Source organism: Podarcis erhardii (assembly GCF_964252035.2).
Source record: "Podarcis erhardii genome assembly, chromosome: 3".
NCBI classification, from domain to species: Eukaryota; Metazoa; Chordata; class Lepidosauria; order Squamata; family Lacertidae; genus Podarcis; species Podarcis erhardii.
Window position 1 is genome coordinate 45,850,752 of NC_138507.1, and position 22,905 is coordinate 45,873,656.

General features: G+C 43.1%; 1 long non-coding RNA gene across 1 annotated transcript in view; it reads right to left on the minus strand.

The window, feature by feature from the left end:
• The window catches only part of LOC309339437, a 657,715-nt gene that overhangs the window by 242,670 nt on the left and 392,140 nt on the right, over positions 1-22,905 (minus strand). The window lies entirely within an intron of this gene.

Consider the following 22,905-nt stretch of genomic DNA (forward strand, 5'->3'; position numbering starts at 1 on the left):
CGGGTCCTCGAACCACAAGAAAAGGCTAAGGAGTAAACCCTGCACAGATCCAGAGTGGAGTCCCTAACACAGTTGGGTAGTGCCTTGAGTTCCTCTGGTGCCAAATGTATTGCTCTGCTTTCCTTTGGACTATACTGGTGACCGAAGCAGCTTGAGAATGCATTAATAGACTCTAAGCACAAGGAACAGAACTGAGCTAAGAGCATCGTCTGTAAGGTTAAGGCAGATGTCATTCAATTCTGGGCAGCATCCAAATTACTTCTCATTGAAAGGAGGAAACAGAAAGAGAGAGTCATTTTAGTAGCTTTTATACGTCAAGCGTGCTGGAGAAACTTCACAGGTACTCCACCTGCTACTGTGGCACTTTCTTGATGTGAGTGATTCTCTTTTGACAAGGTAAAATAATTTTTCTCCCAAGGCCCATGAAAATAAACAGATCAAAAGCCACGTTGGCGAAGATCAAATTCTAACCTAATATCTTATAACTAAGTGGAAAGGAAAATATGAATTAAATGTGGAATTAAGTATCCCGGTATAATTTATATATCATTAGCCTCAGCTTAAATTCTATTAGCAAAACTAATATCTATGGCAATCTTTCTGGGGTCTTAGGCAGGTTGTTAAGGTGGAGATGGAGAGAAAATTATGTATTTCCATAATTAAAGTCCTAAATCAAGTTAGGTCTTTATAAATTAACTGCAAATAAGATTAACTACTCCTTCCAATATGAATCAAAGTTATAGGGGGAAAACACACACACAAAGTTAGTCATTAGTTGTTAGTGATGCTGATTACTTGAAAATGATAGATTTGTATTAAATCACCAAATGAGTTTAGAAACAGTCATTCAGGTTCAAAGTTATAACTGCTTGAAAAGTTCCACCCTCCTATGGCAATTGCCAAAAGCTGTAATAAAGTCAGGCAGTTCAAAATGTGATGGGCAAAATCTAGGCAAAGTCTTTTTGTTTCAGTTATTTTAATGGCGCCTAAGAAGGGTTGCCTAGGCAGCTTACAGTGTAGAACAAAAACTTAGAATCATAATTACATTTTTTAAAAGAAAAAAGGCAACAAATAAAAGACAATTGGTCAGAATGTGTTACTGAAAAAGAAACAACAGAAGAATAAAAAATACACAGCACTAATCCAACAAGAGTATAGAAGAGGAAAATTCACTTAGCTAAACCAATAATGGAATCACATTCTTCACATGGATTGGGAAAACTGAAATCAGTACTCATCTGGTACTGAAATGATAGGAAGGTTCCACAACAAGTAGCCACCACTGAGAGCAGGTCACCCACTGAAAGGCCTCAGATGACAATTTTGAAAACATTTAACTTCCATGTTGAAGCATTTGCTTAACTTTTCAAGTCAATGAGACTTTACAATGCTTTACATTGGCCTGATGGACCATCTCTAACTAAAGATGTACAGTAGTGGTCAGGGTAGAGGGGCAGTGGCGCTAACCTGACGTTCCCCCATTGGTGTCGCTGTGCTTTACTAGAAGAGGGAGGGGTGAGCCAACAGGGAAGGTGTTATAGTGCAAATGTACTGGCAGGAGTGTGGGATTGGCTCTGCTGGTGTGTTTGCACTGTGCCGACCTCCTGCTGCTAGGAAGTTTAGGGTGCACAACTTCCCTCTGTGATGACCACTACTGGATATGTAGCTCTGCAAAGCCTTCACCCTGAAAGCCTTTCTCCAATTGGAAGTGAGAAAGCACACTGCACAATACTGAGCCCCATCTGTGTCTTGGTTTGTTCTCTGCTCTAGAAAAGATTTCATCACCTATCTCCAGTTTCAAGGGGTGGATGGAAGTACAAGTGTCCTGGGTGTTTTGCTTACATGTTTGCTTGATTATTTTTTGTTCACCTTACCCTTCCAGTAATCGGTGTGCATTGGAAATTGTGTAGTTCAAAATTCAGCTTTCTATCTGTTGTGGAAGTTCCTTGATCTCTTGACTGATATTGGGCTATCAGTTTGTAAGGGCCAAGTGTCTTGATATATACTAGATCTGCAGAGCTTCATAAACAGCCTACAATAGGCTGCAGAAGTTTTATTGTATTGACTTCATCAGTCTTGTATTTTGACTTACTCCTTGGGGAACCATTTTGGGTTGAAGGGTGGTAGAAATGTGTTCCATAAATAAATAGCAGAACTGAGTGAACAGTTACTTCACTTTTTTGAAAGATCTCAAATCCAGTTGCATATGATAAAAAGAAAGAAGGAGAAAACTCTGTGCTTTTCTTATTTGTGCTAACAATTCACTGCATGCTCCAAGAAGGTTGTACTCCACATGGGAATGCGAGTGTCAGGTGCTGATCCACTAATCTCATTTTAAGTCTTTAGCCTTCTGAAGTTCCCGGTTTGAAGATAGGCCTCCCACAGTTTTATTTAACCTTACTCAAGTGCCTGACAACAGTGCATACTGCTGAATACAGCAATATAACAGCCGTCCTTGGTACTATTGACAGATAAATCATCACCTTCAAGAAGCAGAAATTCTCGTTCCAGCAAAATCAAAGGAATTTCTTGTAATTCTGGTGAATTGGTAAGCCTTAGTAAATGTTCAGTTCCGGCTAGACTTAAATAGTAGTTTTCTGGTACAACTGTCACATCAATCCTAAACTCTTCTGTCCTTAAGATATGTATTAAAACTTTGAATTTAATAAGGACTACAAACACAAAAGGTTACACAGGTGATATGTAATACGGATGATTTAAAACATCCATATTAGCAGTTGACACTAAAATAGAGTTTATTGAGCTCCAGTTTCAATAACTTGCCATATATTTGGAATTAAGTATTATTATTATTAGGGACGCAGGTGGCGCTGTGGGTAAAACCTCAGCGCCTAGGGCTTGCCGATCGCATGGTCGGCGGTTCGAATCCCCATGGCGGGGTGAGCTCCCATCTTTCGGTCCCAGCTCTTGCCCACCTAGCAGTTCGAAAGCACCCCTAAGTGCAAGTAGATAAATAGGTATCGCTGTATAGCGGGAAGGTAAATGGCGTTTCCGTGTGCTGCGCTGGTGCTGGCTCACCAGAGCAGCTTCGTCACGCTGGCCACGTGACCCGGAAGTGTCTCCAGACAGCGCTGGCCCCCGGCATCTTAAGTGAGATGGGCGCACAACCCTAGAGTCGGACACGACTGGCCCGTACGGGCAGGGGTACCTTTAACTTTACCTTTATTATTATTTATTAAAAGTGTATGCCACTATTCATCCATTGCTCTCAGGACAGTTCATAACATAAAAATGCAAGACAAAAACACAAAATACGTAATAAGAACAAGAACAAAGCAAAACAATAACACCCTCCCCCAACCCCTTCCACATTTTAACATGTTCTTGGTTTTGTTTGTTTTTTTAAATACTTTACATTGCAAAAAAAACCCACCTTGCTCAGAGGGGAGGTAATCATGTACCGTAAGTTGCATTTCTGAGAAGGGAACAAAGGGAATGTTTGCTTCAGTTGAACAAAACCAGAACCTACACATGCTTATTTCAATAAATAGAAGTCAGAACTAGGTGGATCATTATGCATGCTCTAGAGTGCAGATTCTAATCTTGTTGCTTATTGTGCTTTACACATTTAGAGCATGTTGTTGTTGTTGTTGTTGTTGTTGTTGTTGTTGTTGTTGTTGTTGTTGTTGTTGTTGTTATTTGTTAGGCTATGGACCTAGACAATATGATTCCTATAGATGCTTTATCATTATATTTCTACTCAGGGAATAAACATGCATTACATTTTAGAAATTCATCTAAAAGTTTGTTTAGGTGTACACCTAAACATTAAAAAGGTAATTGCAACAAATGTGTAAAAATAGAGGTATATTCAGTTATACTTGTCAGGATGCAGGAATTGGCAAGAGCTGTCAGTGGCTGATTTGACGGCAAACCCAGGATTCCTGCTGCATTATGTGTCAAATTGCCTATAACTCAACAAAGTCTCAGAGAAAGGTTAGATTTTTTTGGCACTTCCAGCCATTGTTTAACCGCATCGTGGGAACTTAACCAGTTCCAGTGATCTAGAAACCCAGATTCTTCCCTGGATGCTTTTAGTGGGTGACAATGAAGTACACATTTAACATGTCTGTTAGAATAGTGATGATAAAAAGACTGACTATCTAGGGCAAGATTGTCCTATTGATATTTGTAAAGACAGCAATTCCAACAAAAAATTGCATCCACAGTAGGGTCTCATTGTCAACTACAAAACACAAAGAACCGTGATCACAAGGCATTCCATATCTGCAAATTGAGAGCTCTTTCTGTGTTTCCAATGCTTTTTGGATTGTAATCCTGTAACAGGGATACCACGACTTGTATCCAGGCAGTAGCCAAAGGTGCATTTTGAATTACTGTAGGCACAATGGTCAAATCTGCAGGCTTCATTTCATTGTGGCTTTCATGGGTTCCCTGCACACTGAAATCAAACAAACAAGGGTGCAGAAGCTGCAGTGTTACAGTTTTCCAAGATCCAGAGGAATTTAGTCAGGCCTGTGGAAATGAATGACTTTTGTTAGTCATTACTGCCGCCTTGATTTCAGCAGGCTTGGTGGACTTCTGTGAGGGGCCACTGCCTTCATGGAGTGATATTGAATGTATATCCATAGTTGTCTCATCATGGATATAGCATATATTAAGAAAGTATAGTAAATGATAAAAATGCAGGAATTACATTTGCTTAATTTTTAAAGAAAGTGTTTTTTGCAGCCTGAAGTAGGTCATGTGAATTTCCACTGCCCATTGCATTTGTGAAGAAAGGGCAAATTATGGACTAACCTGTACAGGAATAAGCCAGTTGATGTGCATGGAATGAGAAGTGCATCAACAGCAGCATTGGGATACAGATGTGCAGGTGATCTAGTTAAGTGGTACCCCTTTTGACACTGCCCTGTAAATGTGAAGATGATCTTTCACATCTATTCTCTGACGGGAATGAGCTTTTTTATCTCATGCCTGGCTCCACTGCACATAGTGAGTATTACCTGTGGGTTACTAGAAGTGAACACCCACTTGTTCACAGCTATCTCTGGATCGTAATCATTGCTGAGAACAAATTAATGTGCATTTCATTTGTGCATGTTGCTTGTAGAGCTTCTTGCGAATATGGATTAAAATTTTGCTCTTCAGGTCTAACTTGTAGCTCCCCCCATCCCAAACATTATGTTAACAGGGTTTTCTCTCTTGATATCCAATACATTGATGAGCGAAAAAGCATCCTCTGTAAAATGAATCACTCTTCAGTGATTAAAGAAAAATAAATTCTCCTGGTGGGATGAAATTGTACATAAGCTTTGATGAATTTCAAGCACCCATACTATCACAGATTTTATTAGGAATTTGGAATTCTTGGTGAAGTGACAACAGCATATTAGATGACCTAATTATAGTGATCTCAACACTGGAAATATAATTAGAATGGTCCAATCATCAAACCCATATCAATCATTTATGCTGACATGAAGGTTGTGAATATGGCTTTGGATGACAGCTAATCCTAGATTTTGCAACACTTTAAAATCTCTATTTGGAATGAAGTGGGATTTGCTATTAGAATGGTTTTCTCTTATGCCATTTTGATATGAACAAGATTCTATGTAAACCTTTATAATGGCTAGTTGTTAAATGATGCTCAATATTTTTCAGGTTTATAAACGTTAGAAGTCCCATCCCATGTCAGGAACTGGCAGGATGCTGACGAGTGTGCACAGGGGAAGCAAGGCTGGAGTCTGAATTGGGAGAGGGGGTCAGTGATTTGAGGGGAACTGAACTGGCCAGGAGGCAAGAGTTAGAGGCAGAGCTGGAAGGTGGAGCACAGAATGGGTCAGAAAAAGAGGAGGAAGAGACAAGTCAGGCAAATGGAGGGCCAGGTGCTTCTCCATCCTCTCCTGCACCACTGTTTCCCAGAACCAGGAGGGGACTGAAAAGGGATGAGCAGAAGAAGTTGCCATGCAGGAAGAGTCTCTGGCTGTGTGCATGCAGCCTGTTGGGGGAGGGTAGATAAACTGGTGGAGGGGGAGTGGTCCCCTGTTGCTGCAGCTGCTCCATAGAGCGTGGACCTGGGAATAGCTGCCTAGATGCTAGATTTGTATGTAGCTGTAGAAGTGACTGTGTTATGTTTGACAATAGTTAACTATCTGCTGTGTGTGTTCCGTTGGCTGAGATGTGCCTTTGACTTCCCATAACTTGAATTCAATTGAGAAGTTGTTGTTGTTTAGTCGTTTAGTCGTCTCCAACTCTTCGTGACCCCATGGACCAGAGCACGCCAGGCACTTCTGTCTTCCACTCCCTCCCGCAGTTTGGCCAAACTCATGCTGGTAGCTTTGTGAACACTATCCAATCATCTTGTCCTCTGTCGTCGCCTTCTCCTCGTGCCCTCCATCTTTCCCAACATCAGGGTCTTTTCCAGGGAGTCTTCTCTTCTCATGAGGTGGCCAAAATATTGGAGCCTCAGCTTCAGGATCTGTCCTTCCAGTGAGCACCCAGGGCTGATTTGAGAAGTTAATCTACCTAATAAAACAGTGGGGGGTTGGGGAAGTAGTTTCTTGGGAGTTGGATTTGAGTTGGAGGTCATGAGCTTTGAATTTAAACTGTTTCTATAACATTGCCAAATGTTTATAACATTCTCATTATTGCATCACAATGGTTTATTAATTGGCCGAAGCTGATGTCCATCAGTGTCTGTAGGTCCACAGCTTCTCCATCTTTGATCTGGCGGTTCGGGGTTTCCCCCCCTCCTGACAGGCAACAGAATGGGCAGAAAATCTATGGGCACAGAGAATCATGATTCAAAAGTAGGACATATTGTGGGACCCCTTTTCTTCACAGCCCAGTGCTGGAGAAAGAGATGGTGTCAAAGGGCGACTGGGGTAGCCTTGTGGCTAGCGATGAGTAGAAAGAAAATAGGCTCCTTTCAGGCCTGAAATGTATTTCAAAAGCCCTGCATATGTGCTTTTTTAATGCAAGTCTCTCATCTCTTGATTATAACCATTATCTACTTTTCATAAATGGGTGAATGGAAAAAAATGGAAAGCAATGGTTAAAAAAAATAAAATAAAATTAGAAGCCCTATCGATTACACACCGTCGTTAAAAAAAACCTGTCAGAAACAGTGTGCAATTTCAGATAATTACATATAATCCCTAGTAATCCTCTACAGACAGCATGAACTGGCAGTCATTAGTATGCTTTCCTGTCTCTTGTTTTGCATACGCACCAGGTTCTGCTGAATGCTAGTCCCCCTGGTAACTGTCCTATTGAAGGATAGGAAATGTTGCTTTCACTGGAATTACACACACACACACATGCAAAAGTCTCTGCCTAAATTCAGGAGAAGAAGGACGTGCAATGCCAAGAAACATATTACACCTTTTTCTTTGTTTTTCTTTCTTTTGCCCAGTAAGACTGCAGTATAAATGAAATACAAAGAGTTATTTTATTTTTATTTATTGGCAGTATAAGCCACTGGGGCAGGCTTAACAGCTGGCAAAGATAAAAATAAATCTTCAAAGACAAATAACTTCCAGTCTCCTTTCCTTAGGGCCTCTTTTATTAACAAAGGGAGGTTCTTCGAAAGAGCAGAGCAGCTCCACGAAGACAGAGCAAATGGGATAAGTCCACTTACCACTTTTTAGGAATGTGGTGGCTTTGCAGGACGGCCAGCACCTCCCCTCCTGCCAAAGATGCAGGGCTGGGTGTCAGGGTCTGATCCCTGCCAGAGTGTGAACTTCAGTTCACACTCCATGCTTGAAATCCAGCTCTGCTGGATTGGCCAATGGCAGGCTGGAGTGGAGAGCTAGGCTCTCTAGGGGTGGGCTTCAGGAAACAATCAGGCTTCCTTCAGGTTCGCTTCTGGGGGATTTAAGGCAGCCCACGCCAGCCCCTGACACTCAGCTCTTCTTTGTCAGATCAACCCACCGACCCACTCTGGTAATTTCACATTTACTCATTGAATTGACCTTGCTATGCCTGCGGTGGTCACTGCATTTGTGGGGCCTGGTAGGAATTTGCCTACCAGGTGAATTGACTGTGACCTGAAGGTTTTGCCTACCCCATAGCAATCATCACAATTTTAGCAGTTGGGTAACCTCAGCCTTAGTTGGAGAGGGGTTGTATCCTCGCCTTCCCCTCCAGAAATAGAGTGTCCCATCAAATGGATCTGTGATGGAGTTGCTTCTGTCCATTTGCCCAAATGGGGGGCTTGGGCCCTGCGGGGATCCCCCTATTTGATGTAAGTCATAGGAATCCCCGCTACCGGGTTGATCCTGAGGTCATTTCTGGTAGGCAGCTTGGGAATAAATGCTTACCCAATGCCTATGCCAAACCACTTCATCTGTAGTCAGTAAAGTTGTGGTTTGATTCAATCCCATTCAGCTGTGTGGTCTCCTTTATTGGTAGCTCACCTGAGCAGAGGAGGGGCGGAGTGCATGGCCTGGGCTGCAATGCACTTTATTCAGACTAACTAGTGTTCAGCTAGTTTTTAAAAGATAAATAAAACATCTAGAAGTAAGGTATACGTGAGAGGCAAGTTTGGTAGGGCCAGTCAATGAAAATTGGTAGCAATGACCGCTCCCCACTTAAAGCGGGGGGCGCCCTCTGCGTGGACGCGTGCAGCCCTGGATCTGGAGTGGCCCCATCAGCATAGGCTTTGCCTTCCCTCAGGTGGGATACCTGGAGGTCCCCGCCTACCCCAGTGAGTTGTCCAATCCCACCTGGGGGAAGCGTTGCCAGGGAAACCAGGCCAGGTAGGGGGAGGGATTACCTGCCCACACAATAGAGGGTGGATCTTAATTGGTAATCCTCACTTGGCTCCAGAGCTTCTCCCACCCTACCCACCCTCAGTTAATGTCTTCTTTTGCAGGTTAACTTTTCTTCATAGGTTTTGCAGGTTAACCTTTCTCCACAGGTATGCGGGCGCTGCTACGATAAGGTCGCTGTTAAAGGGCCGGAAAGGAATTTCCCTGCATTGGCAGGTTTCGCCTTTCCCGTAGCAAATTGTCACAACTTTGGCGGTATCAGGCCTTGGGCGGAATCCTTTAGTCCATCTTCCTCTTTGCAGCGGCGATACCAGGGTTCCCCGTTAAAGGGGTTTTTGAAGGGAGGCTTTGGCCGTACGCCAAAAGGTCGTCATTGCTCTCCCCTGCAGCGGCGTAACGGGGGCGGCTATCTCTGCTTGAACATATGTTCTCCAGAGCCGGCCCATCCACACACACACTGGATAACCCTGATGCTCCCTAGGTCCCCGGCTGGGGACTAGGGAGGGAGAACGCCCAATGCCTGAGCCAAGGTCTACCCACATTTGAAATTTAATAAAGTTGTGGCCAATTTAATCCCATAGCACGTTGTCTAGAGTTGTTATTCCACATGACGGGGGGGACCACTCGGGATCTGGGGACTCCGCCTGTCCACGCAAATGGATAGATTTGAGTGAGGTAGTGGCACATCTGCTGCGCCCAAACCAGTTTGTGGGCTCCTCGGCTGCTGTGGTGAAAAGTTAACTGAGCCAGAGTGTCTGAAAATATCATTTTCTGAGAATGTTCTCTCCCTCCTCCCATCCCTCAAACTCTGAAACTGTTGAAGAATTTGCCATCACAAACAGTGCAGAGAATTTCCAGAGGCCATTTTCACTCAGCCTTCAGTTTCTCATTAAATTATTGGTACTGCCTGCCTGCTTGCCTGCCTGGACATTTGGCCTCATATTTTTTGGATCTACTAAGGCTAGAGATAGCACAAGGTTCTCAATAGCAAGGAGGCTTCAAAGCATGTTCCGCTTAACATGCTTATAAGGCTGATTCAGACCATCTTACTCATTGTAGAAAGTTCATGAGCTGGAGTGGATAGAATGGGAATGTGGCAGAGGCAAGGCTAGCAACCCTGCTCTGCCTTCACTTTATGCACTGCCACACTCTTCCCCCAACCTCTGAATGAATGAGTTACACAATAGAAGCGGAGTGCTTGGATTGGTTAGTAGCCCCAATATGAACCAACAATACTATTTTATTTAGCATTTATTTAATAAATATGTTCTTGCGTGGTTTTCAGGGTATTGACTCTCACCAGTTGTTGCTCCTAATGGCCAATAACAAACTATATACTCAAATTCCCAAGTTATTAAAACAGTGATAGGGCATCAGCAATAAGAAAACAACATTAAAAATAAGCAGCAGTAGATAAGACCGTGATTTAAGCACAGCGATTACCCAGGTGTGCACTGCAACAACAAACTCATGACAACAAGGCCATATGGCGCAACTCTGTTTTATTATGGCCAGAAGGTGGTGTGAGCTTTCTAATGATACATAATTCTTCTCCAGGCTGGATATTAGTATTAACAATAAGAGGAAACTTTCTGTGAGAAGATCTGGCTCCTTGTTAAGATAGGAATGAACAAAGTCCTTGTAGAAATGAGAGAAGAGTGGAAATAGTTGAGAAGGGGAGGAATGCAAACATAGAGTGTGTTGGGCCATGGGGTGCTCTTGCGCTTGCTTGGGTCCTACAGACATCTGGCTGTCCACTGTAAGAACAGCATGCTGGACTCTTCTTATGCTCTTATGATGGATTTACAAGGGGCTGTTGCATAGAAAGTTTGCTTATGTTTTCTATGGAAATCTTTCACTTTTTATGCACTCAGTCCTCTGTATAGGAGCACACTGCTCAACCGTCCCAATTTAAGTGGGACATCCCGGAATTTCAGAAGCCATCCCAGTTTCTGATTGGATCCCATTTTTTGGTCCAACACTCTGGAACATCCCAGCTGGCCAAAGGATGCTCATTTTTTGTCTTGTACTCTGGGGCAAGCCAGCTAGCTCTGGCGCCAGACAAAAAGACACTTGTTTTTTGGTCTTGCGCTGTCACACAAATCAACCAGCTCTCACCAGAGTGCTGGACCAAAATATGAGCATCCTGCTTTTGATCAGTGGGATGTTGAAGGGTATGTAGGAGTGCCAGGATGAGGAACCTCTGGCCCTCCAGATGTTGCTGAACCAAAACTCCCACCATCCCTGGTCATTGGTCATACATGCTGGGACTGATGGGAGTTGTAAAGGAGGGCCAAAGGTTCCCCCCACCTGATACAGTGCCTTCCTCAAAGAAGAAGGGTGATGATTAGATGGGAGAGGCCCACATGACCAGCCCAGTCAATGCAGTCATGTTTTTCACACATATTGCCTGCAGCATGGGCCTGCATCTTACATGTATCGTGTGTTTGCAATTTTAGATTATTTAGATGATGGCTGTAAGCTGCCTTGGGCTCCTTTGAGAGGAAGGTCAGGATATGAGATAAACAGATATGGAAGCAGAGAGGGCACTTCCACCTACACATATGAAGGGTGAGGCCATACACTGCCCTTGTACACCACCCCTTTGATTTCCTAGTACCTTGTGCTGCATAGAAGCCTGCAGGATTACAGCGCAGCTTTGTCAAATGTTTCTTGTAATGTAACATGTAATCGTAAAAGCAACAGGATACCAGTGATAGCACTTAGTGCTGTCGAGAGTGTTATTTGTAATTGAACAACTGCTATAGTAACAAATTTTAAATCTCAGGCTTGTCTCTTTCCTGGCAGAAAAGGGATTGCCTCTGTTTGTGTGTACAGTGCCCAATCATGGGGAAATATTAATATGAAAAATCAAATTGATCATCAACACACAGATCATTCCCCACCCTTCTTGTGCCTTTTAAACTGAGCTCTGTGAAAATGGCACAACTGGGATGTGCAAGTGAAATGTATTTTTTTTATATAAAAAAGCATTCTGCTTTTGATGTAATGTGGGAGAAATCTCTTGGAGCAGATTACTTTTATGGGCTGTAGTAACACTTAAGGCAAAGGAGAAGGTGACAGAGAATGAACAGAGCGCAGGAATGTGTCAACAGCATCTCGGAGGAGAAGCAAGCAAAATTCATTGGGAGCGCAGGTTGCAATCCATAACCATTAGAATCAGTAAAGGCTGCTGCCTGGTTCAGTGTGATCAGCCCACAGAACAAGGGGGAATTCAATGCAATATATATGCTGTGCAATATTTCTGTGGAAGTTTTTTTTTTTTTTTAAATCTATACCAAGCTTTTGATTGTGAGAATACATTTTAGCAGCATTCACCTTCCAAGATGCTTAAGATATAGATACTGATAATGCTTAGAGTTAACTCAGTCCTGGTGTGCAGCAGCCAAGTGAGCAGATGTCCCACTGAAATGGATGGGAAAGCTCTTGCAGGAAGAAGAACTCCCCGCCTGTACACTGGGACATCCTTACCTATGGCAAACTGTCAGAATTATATGAATAACAGGTTTTTAAGCTGGGAGTTTCAACCTATGAAGCCACTATCACTGCATGGATACAGAGGGGGATTTCTGCAATGCACCCCCAAGCAATTTTGTGGTGGTCAAACACAAGTCCCATTGAACTCAGTGGGTGGGAAGATATTGGCATTTGTTTTTGTTATGTATTATGTGCCTTTTTGATTTTAATCTGTCTTTTATATTGTGAGCCACCTTGAGTTCTTCAGATAATAGTCATAATAATATTCAAGTGTGCAGCCAAGTGTGGCGCTGTTGCAATAAAGGTGTTGTTATCAACACTGCTCCTTCTGTGCTCTCTACCCTCTGTCTCTGCATGCTGGTGCACAGATGATTTTGTACAGGCATAGGCAAACTCTGCCCTCCAGATGTTTTGGGACTACAATTCCCATCATCCCTGAACATTGGTCCTGTTATCTAGGGATCATGGGAGTTGTAGTCCCAAAACATCTGGAGGGCAGAGTTTGCCTATGCCTGGTTTTGTCCGTCACTGCTGCTGGGCATCAAGTCAAGAGCCTGGGCAGGCACAGTGGTGAGTGGAGGCTGCTGAACTCCCTGTGGTGCAGCATGGATCTCCTTAGGAAGCACAGGAACCTAGAGTTCCCCGGATGCCAGGTCAGGCTATGGACCCATCTAGCTCAGCCTAGCTAGTCTACACTGTCACCCTTGGTAATGGTCAGCAGGGCAGGGCATGGCCCATCTGCCTTCAACATCAAGCATCACTCCAGGTTCCTAAAGCAAGAAGAGTACAAGAGCTTGGCAAGGTACAGGCATCGTCGCAGAACCATTTCTTTTTTTATTTCTTTTTTTTAAAAAATCATTTTTTATTTGATTTTACAAATGTTAATTGATTACAATACCCAATAGATAGCCATAAAATGAGATTTCTCTGAATCTCAAGACTTCCCTCCATCCCTTCCATGGGTCCTATTGTCAACATTTCCAACTGAATATTATTTCATATTTTATGTTTTGTATCTATCCATATTGTTCATAGTATTTTTTTTCCATTACAAGTGAGATTAAAACCCTGCTAATGTGCTAATGGTCAGGGGTCCCTTTACCTTTAGCTTTTTACCGTGGTCTCCTAAATAAATTATAAACTTTTCCCATTCTTTCTTGAATTTCTTGTCTTCTTGGTCTCTGAGTTTTCCCACTCATTTTTGCCATTTCAGTGTAGTCTAACAGCTTGGTTTGTCATTCCTGTCTGCTAGGGACTTTTTCTTCTTTCCATCTCTGGGCTAGTAGCATCCGTGCTGCTGTTGTCGCATAAATAAAGAAACTTTTCTGTTCCTTTGGAATGTCGGTACCTATAATTCCTAATAGAAAGGTGCGGGGTTTTTTTTTAACAAAAGTTATTTTAAACATTATTTCAGTTCATTATATATCATTTCCCACAAAGCCTTTATTACCTCACATGACTTCCACATATGATAAAATGTACCTTCTTTTTCTTTACATTTTCAGCAGGTATTTGTACTTGTTTTATTCATTTTTTTCTAATTTCAACACTCCTGCCATGATCCATGCACTGGCCCGAGATCCCAGAGCCTCTCTGTTTCCCTTCACCCTCTCAGGAACTGGCAGTGATGCTTGGCATTGGGAAGGCAGGTGAACAATGCCACCCTACCTGTGCTACCCTGCTGTCCACTACCTGAGACCTCATGCATTCAAAACAGATACCTTCCCCTCCTTCTCTATTGGACGTACTAACAGATGTCATAGTCAGTGGCTCCATAATCTTCCATCCCAAGAGTTGCGTGTCTCATTCATTAGACCAGGACCCTGCACATAAGTCCAAATGATGCCCCTAGCAGTAAAACAGCCCCAATTCCCCCACTTTTTGTTGCCTCCACTGTTGATTAAATGAGACAGCTTGCTTTACACACTGTGGCTGAAGCACAGAGGGCCAGGGCCTATGAACACACAGGATCATTCTGCATCCCTGAGGGTATCTCGGGAATAAACTGTTTAAAATCATATCCTCATCAAACAGCCCTGGATCTCAAAAGTACAGCCCATGTCCTGACTCGAGTTTCCGAGCCTTTGTCTCACGGTTTGCATTAGAATTGGTGTTAGAAGCCAGTTCCCCATAAATTGAAAAATCACAAAAAGGGGAAATCGGCAAGAATCTCAGTTCAATGTAACATGAAACTGCCCACAGCTAACAAATAACAAGGTTTATTCAAAGCCGTAAGATCCTATATGCTGTGCGCTGTAGGCAATCTTTGAATGATGCCTGCGCTGTGGTGCTCGGTGGAGAGAATAAGGTTGTCTACTCCCATCTAGTGGTGGCAACCATTAAAGGGAACTGGGAAACTGCGGCATCCGAGTTTGCTGCTGCGACGAGGGAAGCGACAATTTTCCTATTAGAATTAAATAATTAATGCTATTAACAGCAGCTGCATAGATTAAGTAATTGAGGCTCAGGGAGTTGTTGATAGCACTAATTTTAAGGGCAGCTCTAAATGATTCGACTCTACTTTATGGAGCATTTTATACGTTGCCTAAGCTTTGTTGGACTCATTGACTGAAAAAAAAACTACCAACATCCTCTAGAGGATTGCCATAGTTCTCAAGTCAGCAAACTTCCATAAATATTTTACACAAGTTGTTCCGCGCACATAATAGCTGTTGAGATGACCAAAATAAAATAAAAATAAAAAGTTGTGTGCTATTTATAGGGAATGGCAATAATGTATCCTGTGTACTGTCAGCAGTTACTTTCAGAAGAACCACTGAGCCTCTTGGGCTTGCTGATAGGGAGGTCGGCGGTTTGAATCCGCATGACAGGGTGAGCTCCCATTGCTTTGTCCCAGCGACTGCCAGCCTAGCAGTTTGAAATCATACCAGTGTGAGTAGATAAATATGTACCACTGCAGCAGGAAGGTAATGGCGTTTCTGTGTGCTCTGACTTCCGTCACGGTGTTTCATTGCACCAGAAGTGGTTTAGTCATGCTGGCTACATGATCTGGAAAGCTGTCTTTGGACAAATGCTGGCTCCCTCAGCCTGAAGCAAGATGAGTGCTGCAACCCCATAGTCACCTTTGACTGGACAGAGGTCCTTTTACCTTTAAGTCCTAAGTACTTTCAGAAAATTTGAAACCGCTCAACTTTTATTTCAGACCATTTTCTGCTTTTGAGGACTGTGCAACTTCATGTGCATTCATTTCAATGAGACTTATTGTAAGAGATCAGACCAATGGTCTGTCCAATACTGTATCTTGTTTTCCACAATGATTAGCTGGATGCCCATAAGAAGCCTACAAACAACACCAAGGTATTCTGGGGCAGCATCCTGAGGGTATCATATAGACATCATTACGGTGCCCACTAAAATGTTGTGCCCATGCTCCACATGCATCTTTAGAATCAGACATATGCATCTCTTTAAGGTCGGTTTTGAGTTCCTAGACTCATGAAGCACATTTGTCTTCATCAGACTTTTGGGGGCAGTTGTTTCATACATTTTTCATAGATTTGCCTTGTTTGTGTATGGGAATAGTCCACCTGATAGGAACAAGTATTCAAATCCCATGTACACATTTGAAAGCACTATTCTGTAGTACTTCTTACCAAGTGAACAAGATTGTAGAAGAGTTGGAAGGAACCACGAGGAAATCTTTTGCAGGAATGTGGAATCTTTTGCCCAATGTGGAGCTCGAACCCACAGCCTTGAGATGAAGAGCCTCATGCTCTACCCACTAAGCTATCCCATGTTGATGAAGAATCAATTGCTCCTATATTCTGATACAAATGATGTCCGAAAACACACACACAACCCTTTCATATATGGCATGCCAGAAAGGGACAAAGATGACTGACCTGAAGAAGAACTTTCCATGTGACTTTATTATATCCAGAGTCAGAAAGCCTAAAGCCATGTCTGCTATGACTGCCCCAGGGCCCCGTTCCCTCATAAACAGCCTTCCAAGGGCCAGGGCCAAAAACGGGTATGGCCAAAGGCATAACGGGTTGAGCAGCAGACATGACTCTTACCTGTGTCTAGCAGGTTACATTCCAGCCAGCCAAACACACTCAAGGAGGGTGTGGAGCAGGGTCAGTGAAGAGTGTACCTGAAAGAGTGTCTCCACCCCCATCGTTCAGCCTGGACACTGAGATCCAGTTCCGAGGGCCTTCTGGTGGTTTCCTCACTGCAAAAAGTATGGTTGCAGGGAACCAGGCAGAGGGCCTTCTCGGTAGTGATGCCTGCCCTGTGGAATGCCCTCCCATCAGATGTCAAGGAAATAAACAACTATCTGACTTTTAGAAGACATCTGAAGGCAGCGCTGTTTAGGGAAGTTTTTAATGTTTGATGTTTTGTCGTGTTTTTAATATTCTGTTGGGAGCCGCCCAAAGTGACTGGGGAAACCTAGCCAGATGGGCGGGGTATAAATATTATTATTATTATTATTATTATTATTATTATTATTAGGTCTAGGAAGGGGGGGCTTTCCCCTGTGGGCTTGATAGAGAGGCCTAGAGATCCACATTTGTATGCACCCCCTGACCTCAAGCCCCCCACTCCTGCTCTAAACAGAAAGCAACAATTTTATAATTGAGAACTATGCACAAAACGGCTGCCCAATTTAATTGCTTCATGCACACAGTGTATCTTGATGATGTCCAGTGACTCCTTTCAATTGTGCTTCTATTGACTACATTATTTCCCTTGTTGTTGCTGCTGGGGGTTTTTTTAAGCAGCCAGGAACTGTATATGAGAATACAAGAAAAAAGATCCAGCACTTTTCTAGAATTCATGTCTTTCACTCTCTGATCTGAACTGTCTGACATTACAGAGATGTGGATCTTCTGTGTGCATCCCTAGATGTGCTTTTAAAATGTGTGTCTCCCTAGAGGTGCTTTTAGAATGTGAGTGGGAAAATAGAGGAGCAGCAGAGTTGGTACGATGCAAACAGGGTCTAGGCGATGAGCATAGTTTAAATACACAAACAAGACACTGAGATTTTTGTCTGATTACTTGCTGGTAACACAGATTACTGGTCCAGAAGAAGAAAAAAGCTAAGACTACTATCCATCAAGAATCTCTTTGCCCTAAATATGTCAAACTTTTCTGCTTTGTTGTTGGTTTGCTTTTCCCCCATGAGCCTGGCCTACTTTTTCATCTAGTTCTTTGTATAACTTATTAAGTTTTAGCTCTTGGCAATGACCACCACTAGATAAACTCCCTGAAATTTTCTATTATTTGAGCACTCCACCAAATCCACTTGTAGTAAATACAAATAAGATATTTGACAGTTCTGTTTTTAAATTGAAGTATTACTGCTGATGTTTTAGAGAAAGTTATATACAGAAACATCAAAGCGCTTTAGTTTCCCCTGTAACCTCTCTAACCTTTTTCAAAGTATTTATATGCATTTTGACAAATGGAAATGTAGGTAGAGGAATATATATTGCTTTTGGCCTACATTCCGGCTAAGAACGGTACCAATATAAAAACAGTCATTAGCATTTTGTTTCTGCATTGCTGCTTGTGTGGAAAGCTCAAATCTTTCTTAACCATTGCAGAGCCCCCGCATTACAAATTCCAAACAATATAGGATAAATTCAAAAACCTGGCTAATGAACTGTTCCTGTGTCCCAGCTAGAGGGGGAGGACAAATTCAGTTTCTGTTTAAAGGCAAATCAACCTAATTTGCATTTTCCGAAACATTATGCAGAGTGAAACACATGCAGCTTTTCAAATTCACACTTCTCTGAATTTTGCAGTGCAGTTCTCCAGCCAGGTAATGTGTATGGAAATGCATATGCCAAGGTAAAGTGTGCATAGAACTGCATATAATGCACGATAAAATAGAAATACTAGGCAAAGTATACTTTGCAAAAAATATGTACATTAGGCCAAATAGCAAACAAAAATGGGTGTGTTAGGAACAATTAACCCTAAAATGCTGGTGAAAAGGTCATGCAAACTTTTTTTTTAAAAAAAAGTGGAAATGTAGAGAGTTGAAGATGGGGAAAATAGGAAAATGAGAAACACTGAAAATGACATCCCTCATCCCAATCCAGCAAGAACGAAGCACTTGTGTCCAAGGAAACAAAATTCTACTTCTCCTCTTCTGGACCAGGAACCGCACATGCCAAAAGTGGTAGACATACATCAGCTGAACCTGGATAGGCCTTTATATACATGGTTTGAATTCCACCACACTGGATCATGACAACATGACAACACGCAGTGCAGGGCTCAGTGTGCAAGGTTGGGGCTCTGCAGAATACTGGATTGGCTCTGCCAGTACCTCCATGCACCTCCAGGCTCACCACTATCCTGCCGTTCCCCACCTCATCCAGGTAAGCTGCTGTGATGCTGGTGTCAGGGAGGCAGCCCTGCAGCTTCACTCCATCACAGAAGCTGCTACTGGGTTTTGTCACTTACGAGTGCCTGGATCTCACACTGTGCAGGTAACATTTGGAAAGAGGAGCTCTACGGGTTGGACAAATAATGAAATCCCTTCCCACAGCAAAGCGAAGGAGCTCCATGAAGACTGACAATGTTCATGCAGAAGGAAAGAACAGTACGGTTTGCCTGAGCAGTGAGATATCCAGCCCCACAGGGAAATGGCCAATGCAAGCATATCTGCTCGAATGTGAATCAAACCCAGCTGATTTCCTATTTAGGATTCACCTAGTCCATAAGGGGACAACTATCAAACTTTCATGTAAATATACACCCCAAAACTCATGTTTTGAATGACATGGCCTTTTAAACCACATTTGAAAATCCCATTCGGCGTGGATTCTATGGCATCTGCAATCCTGGGCTTTTCTGTGCTATTCAATAAGGGAACTAAATGGCAGCCGTTTTGTGCTGTGGAAATTGGCCACTGAGAAATGGACTGAGATCATCACAGGTCAAATAGCCTGCCAAACAGGTTATATTTTTGTGCCTTTCCCTCCAGATAAACCCTGCACTGAAAAGATTGGAAAGGGCAGGAGGAAAAGGGAAAGAGCGAGCGGCAGAAATTAATTATGGACCTCTCTTTAGGGATGAGGGGCAAGGGATGGAGGAGTTGCAAGGAAAATAGCATCCATAAAGATGGTTGTTCTCATATGCTTTTAATATATAGAGATAGTGTGTGTGTGTGTGTGTGTGTGTGTGTGTGTGTGTGTGTGTGTGTGTGTGTAGGATGGGGAAAAGAAAGAACTAACAGAAAGAGGAATCAACCCTACAGGCATTGTATCTTGAGCAGAAAAAAAGAATACCAATTGGATGTGCAATATCAGGTAGGAATACTGCCTCATCTGAAGGATTTGATGGGAACTGTGCAACTTTTTTGTATGGTCTCAGGGTCATTCTATGCATTACATTTGCTAGGTAACCAGAAGCTATGCATGCCCTTTTTTCCTTAAACAAAAATAAGCACAAGATTGTGCAAGGAGAGGAGGTTTAATTTTCTATTCCCAGCCACGACACTCCTTAAACTTACTCCTCCCACCACTACACACACCTCTGCACAGCAGGAAAGGAAAAAAGGAAGGAAGGAAGGAAGGAAGGAAGGAAGGAAGGAAGGAAGGAAGGAAGGGTCTGTGACAAAAGTGAGAATGTTTTTTTTTTACACGGGTGGAAGAGTCATGGGTGGGGTGAGAAGGATTAAACCTTTCCCTTTGTGCACTGCAGTCCTGGTTGGAGTTGGAGTCCTGTGTGCTTATCTTTCAGTTACAAAAAAGGTGGTGGTGGGTGATGACAGGCATAGCGGCCAAGGATGACCCTGAATTGTTTAAAGAAGCACATAGGAGACAAGGCTGCTCGGTGTGGCAGGTTATGATGCAATCTAGAAAGGATGGAGAACTTCAGGCCTGAGGGCCAAATGTGGCCCTTGGGGCTCTCCCTAGGCCACACCCTCTCTCCCTAAGCAAGGCCCCTCAGGGGTCTTGCTTTGCACATTCCTTGAGTCTTTTTGCCTGGCTGGAATATGTTCATGACTCCTGCTTGTTGGATGAGTGTGAATAAACACTGTGGATGGTTGGACAGCGTTCTTGAAGCTACCAGCATGAGTTTGACCAAACTGCGGGAGGCAGTGGAAGACAGGAGTGCCTGGCGTGCTCTGGTCCAAGGGGTCACAAAGAGTCGGACACGACTAAACGACTAAACAACAACGAACACTGTGGAGAGGCATGTTTTCATTCACCGCCCTACACACCTTTGCCTCTGGCCCCTCCCAACACTGGAATGTGGCCCCTGAGAAGGTTGACCAGAATGGAATGTGATCCTTAGACTGAAAAAGCAGCCCACTCCCTACCCCCCGCTATACAGGCATGAACCATGTGCCTTCTGCTCTGAGATCTTTGGTGTACCCTCATGCTTTGAAGCAGAGAACACAAGATTAGATATAGCACAGTCCATTTTAGGCCTTGCCTTGTCTGTCCCTTTGGCAGCCCCTCTGGCACACTGAGGGAATGGTCCCATTGGTGGATGAGAAGCATCATACAGCCTGAGTAGGGATGTCAAAGGAAGGCAATGAAAACAGATTTCCTCCTGTCTATCCATCACGGCACAGACTCTTGCTGTGATTGCTTTTTGCCTTAATTTTCTACAACTAAAAGGTTAAAAAAACAAGTGCACATCACTCACAATACATACATAAATTGTTCTGCAATAATTTATGTTATTTACATATTAATTGCTTTATAATTGCCACTGTCCCAATAGGTGCCTCATTGCTTTTCTATTTTCAGAAGTGTTGTTTGCCACCTTTGTGTAACTTGTTTGTTGCTAAAAGCAGCCTCTATACACTAAGATTGCAGCCCAGATGTCTACTCAGAAGTCCCACTGAATTCAGAGGGGCTTAATCTTAGGTGAATGGAATTAGGACTGCAGCCTTAATCTACTTCCTACTGTGAGCTTTAAAAACAAATGGAATGCATTGTTCATCATAGTTCTTTTCATAAGGAAAGAAGTGGTCTGTTGTTACCTGTTGACTTTATCTCCTTGTCAAAGTGGAGAGAAACATCTGGATTTGTATCCATCCCCTCAATATTTCTTTTAAAATCTTGCCCACTCCCAGCCAAATCCTAATATTTCTTGAGCGTTATGTTTCAGCAGACCCACATACAACAATTTTCTGAATAAAATATGCATTTATGAAATAAAATATTGTAAAAAAAAAAGGACTTAGATGTGGTTGAGTAGCATTGTAACCAAGAGAAGAAGTAATTCCTACAATCCAGGGCGCAAACAGCAAAATGTTAACTGGGTGTTAAACTGTCCCCCCCCCTCCCTTCATCATGGTTGAGTGACAAAAAGAAGGCAGGGTGACAAATTTATGCCGAACTGTGAAATCAAGCTAGCAAAATAGTCTGTAACCCCTGCCCCATTTACCTGGGATAAAGCTCCATTGATTTCACTGACCATTCTGTAAAAGTTTATACTGGTGTTTCATGACACTAAGATTTATTGGAGTGCTCAAAGGTGCTGCCAGGATTGAGGGAGCCCTGCACCAGGTGTCTTGTGCCCCTGCTCACCTGACCCTGGGTCCTTCCCAGGGCATTTTGGGTGAGGTTCTTTGCCACAAGAACTAGAAAATCAATGATGATGATGATGATGATGATGATGATGATGATGATGATGATGATTTATTTGTACCCCGCCCATCTGGCTGGGTTTCCCCAGCCACTCTGGGTGGCTTCCAACACAGATTAAAAAGGCATTAAAACATCAGTCATTAAAAATTTCCCTAAACAGGGCTGCCTTCAGTTGTCTTTTAAACATCAGTTACTTGTTTATTTCTTTAACATCTGATGGAAGGGCGTTGCATAGGTTGGGTGCCACTACCAAGAAGGCCCTCTGCCTGGTTCCCTGTAACTTGGCTTTCTCAGTGTAGGAACCACCAAAAGGCCCTCGGCGATGGACCTCAGTATCCGGGTTGAATGATGGGGGTGGAGACGCTCTTTCAGGTATACTGGGCTAAGGCCATTTAGGATTTTAAAGGTCAACACCAACACTTTGAATTGTGCTCAGAGACGTACTGGGAGCTAATGTAGGTCTTTCAAGACTGGTGTTATGTGGTCTCAGTGGCTGTTCCCAGTCACCAGTCTGGCTGCCGCATTCTGGATTAAATCATAGAATCATAGAATCATAGAGTTGGAAGAGACCACAAGGGCCATCGAGTCCAACCCCCTGCCAAGCAGGAAACACCATCAGAGCACTCCTGACATATGGTTGTCAAGCCTCTGTTTAAAGACCTCCAAAGAAGGAGACTCCACCACACTCCTTGGCAGCAAATTCCACTGTCGAACAGCTCTTACTGTCAGGAAGCTCTTCCTAATGTTTAGGTGGAATCTTCTTTCTTGTAGTTTGGATCTATTGCTCCGTGTCTGCTTCTCTGGAGCAGCAGAAAACAACCTTTCTCCCTCCTCTATGTGACATCCTTTTATATATTTGAACATGGCTATCATATCACCCCTTAACCTCCTCTTCTCCAGGCTAAACATGCCCAGCTCCCTTAGCCGTTCCTCATAAGGCATCGTTTCCAGGCCTTTGACCATTTTGGTTGCCCTCCTCTGGACACGTTCCAGTTTGTCAGTGTCCTTCTTGAACTGTGGTGCCCAGAACTGGACACAGTACTCCAGGTGAGGTCTGACCAGAGTAG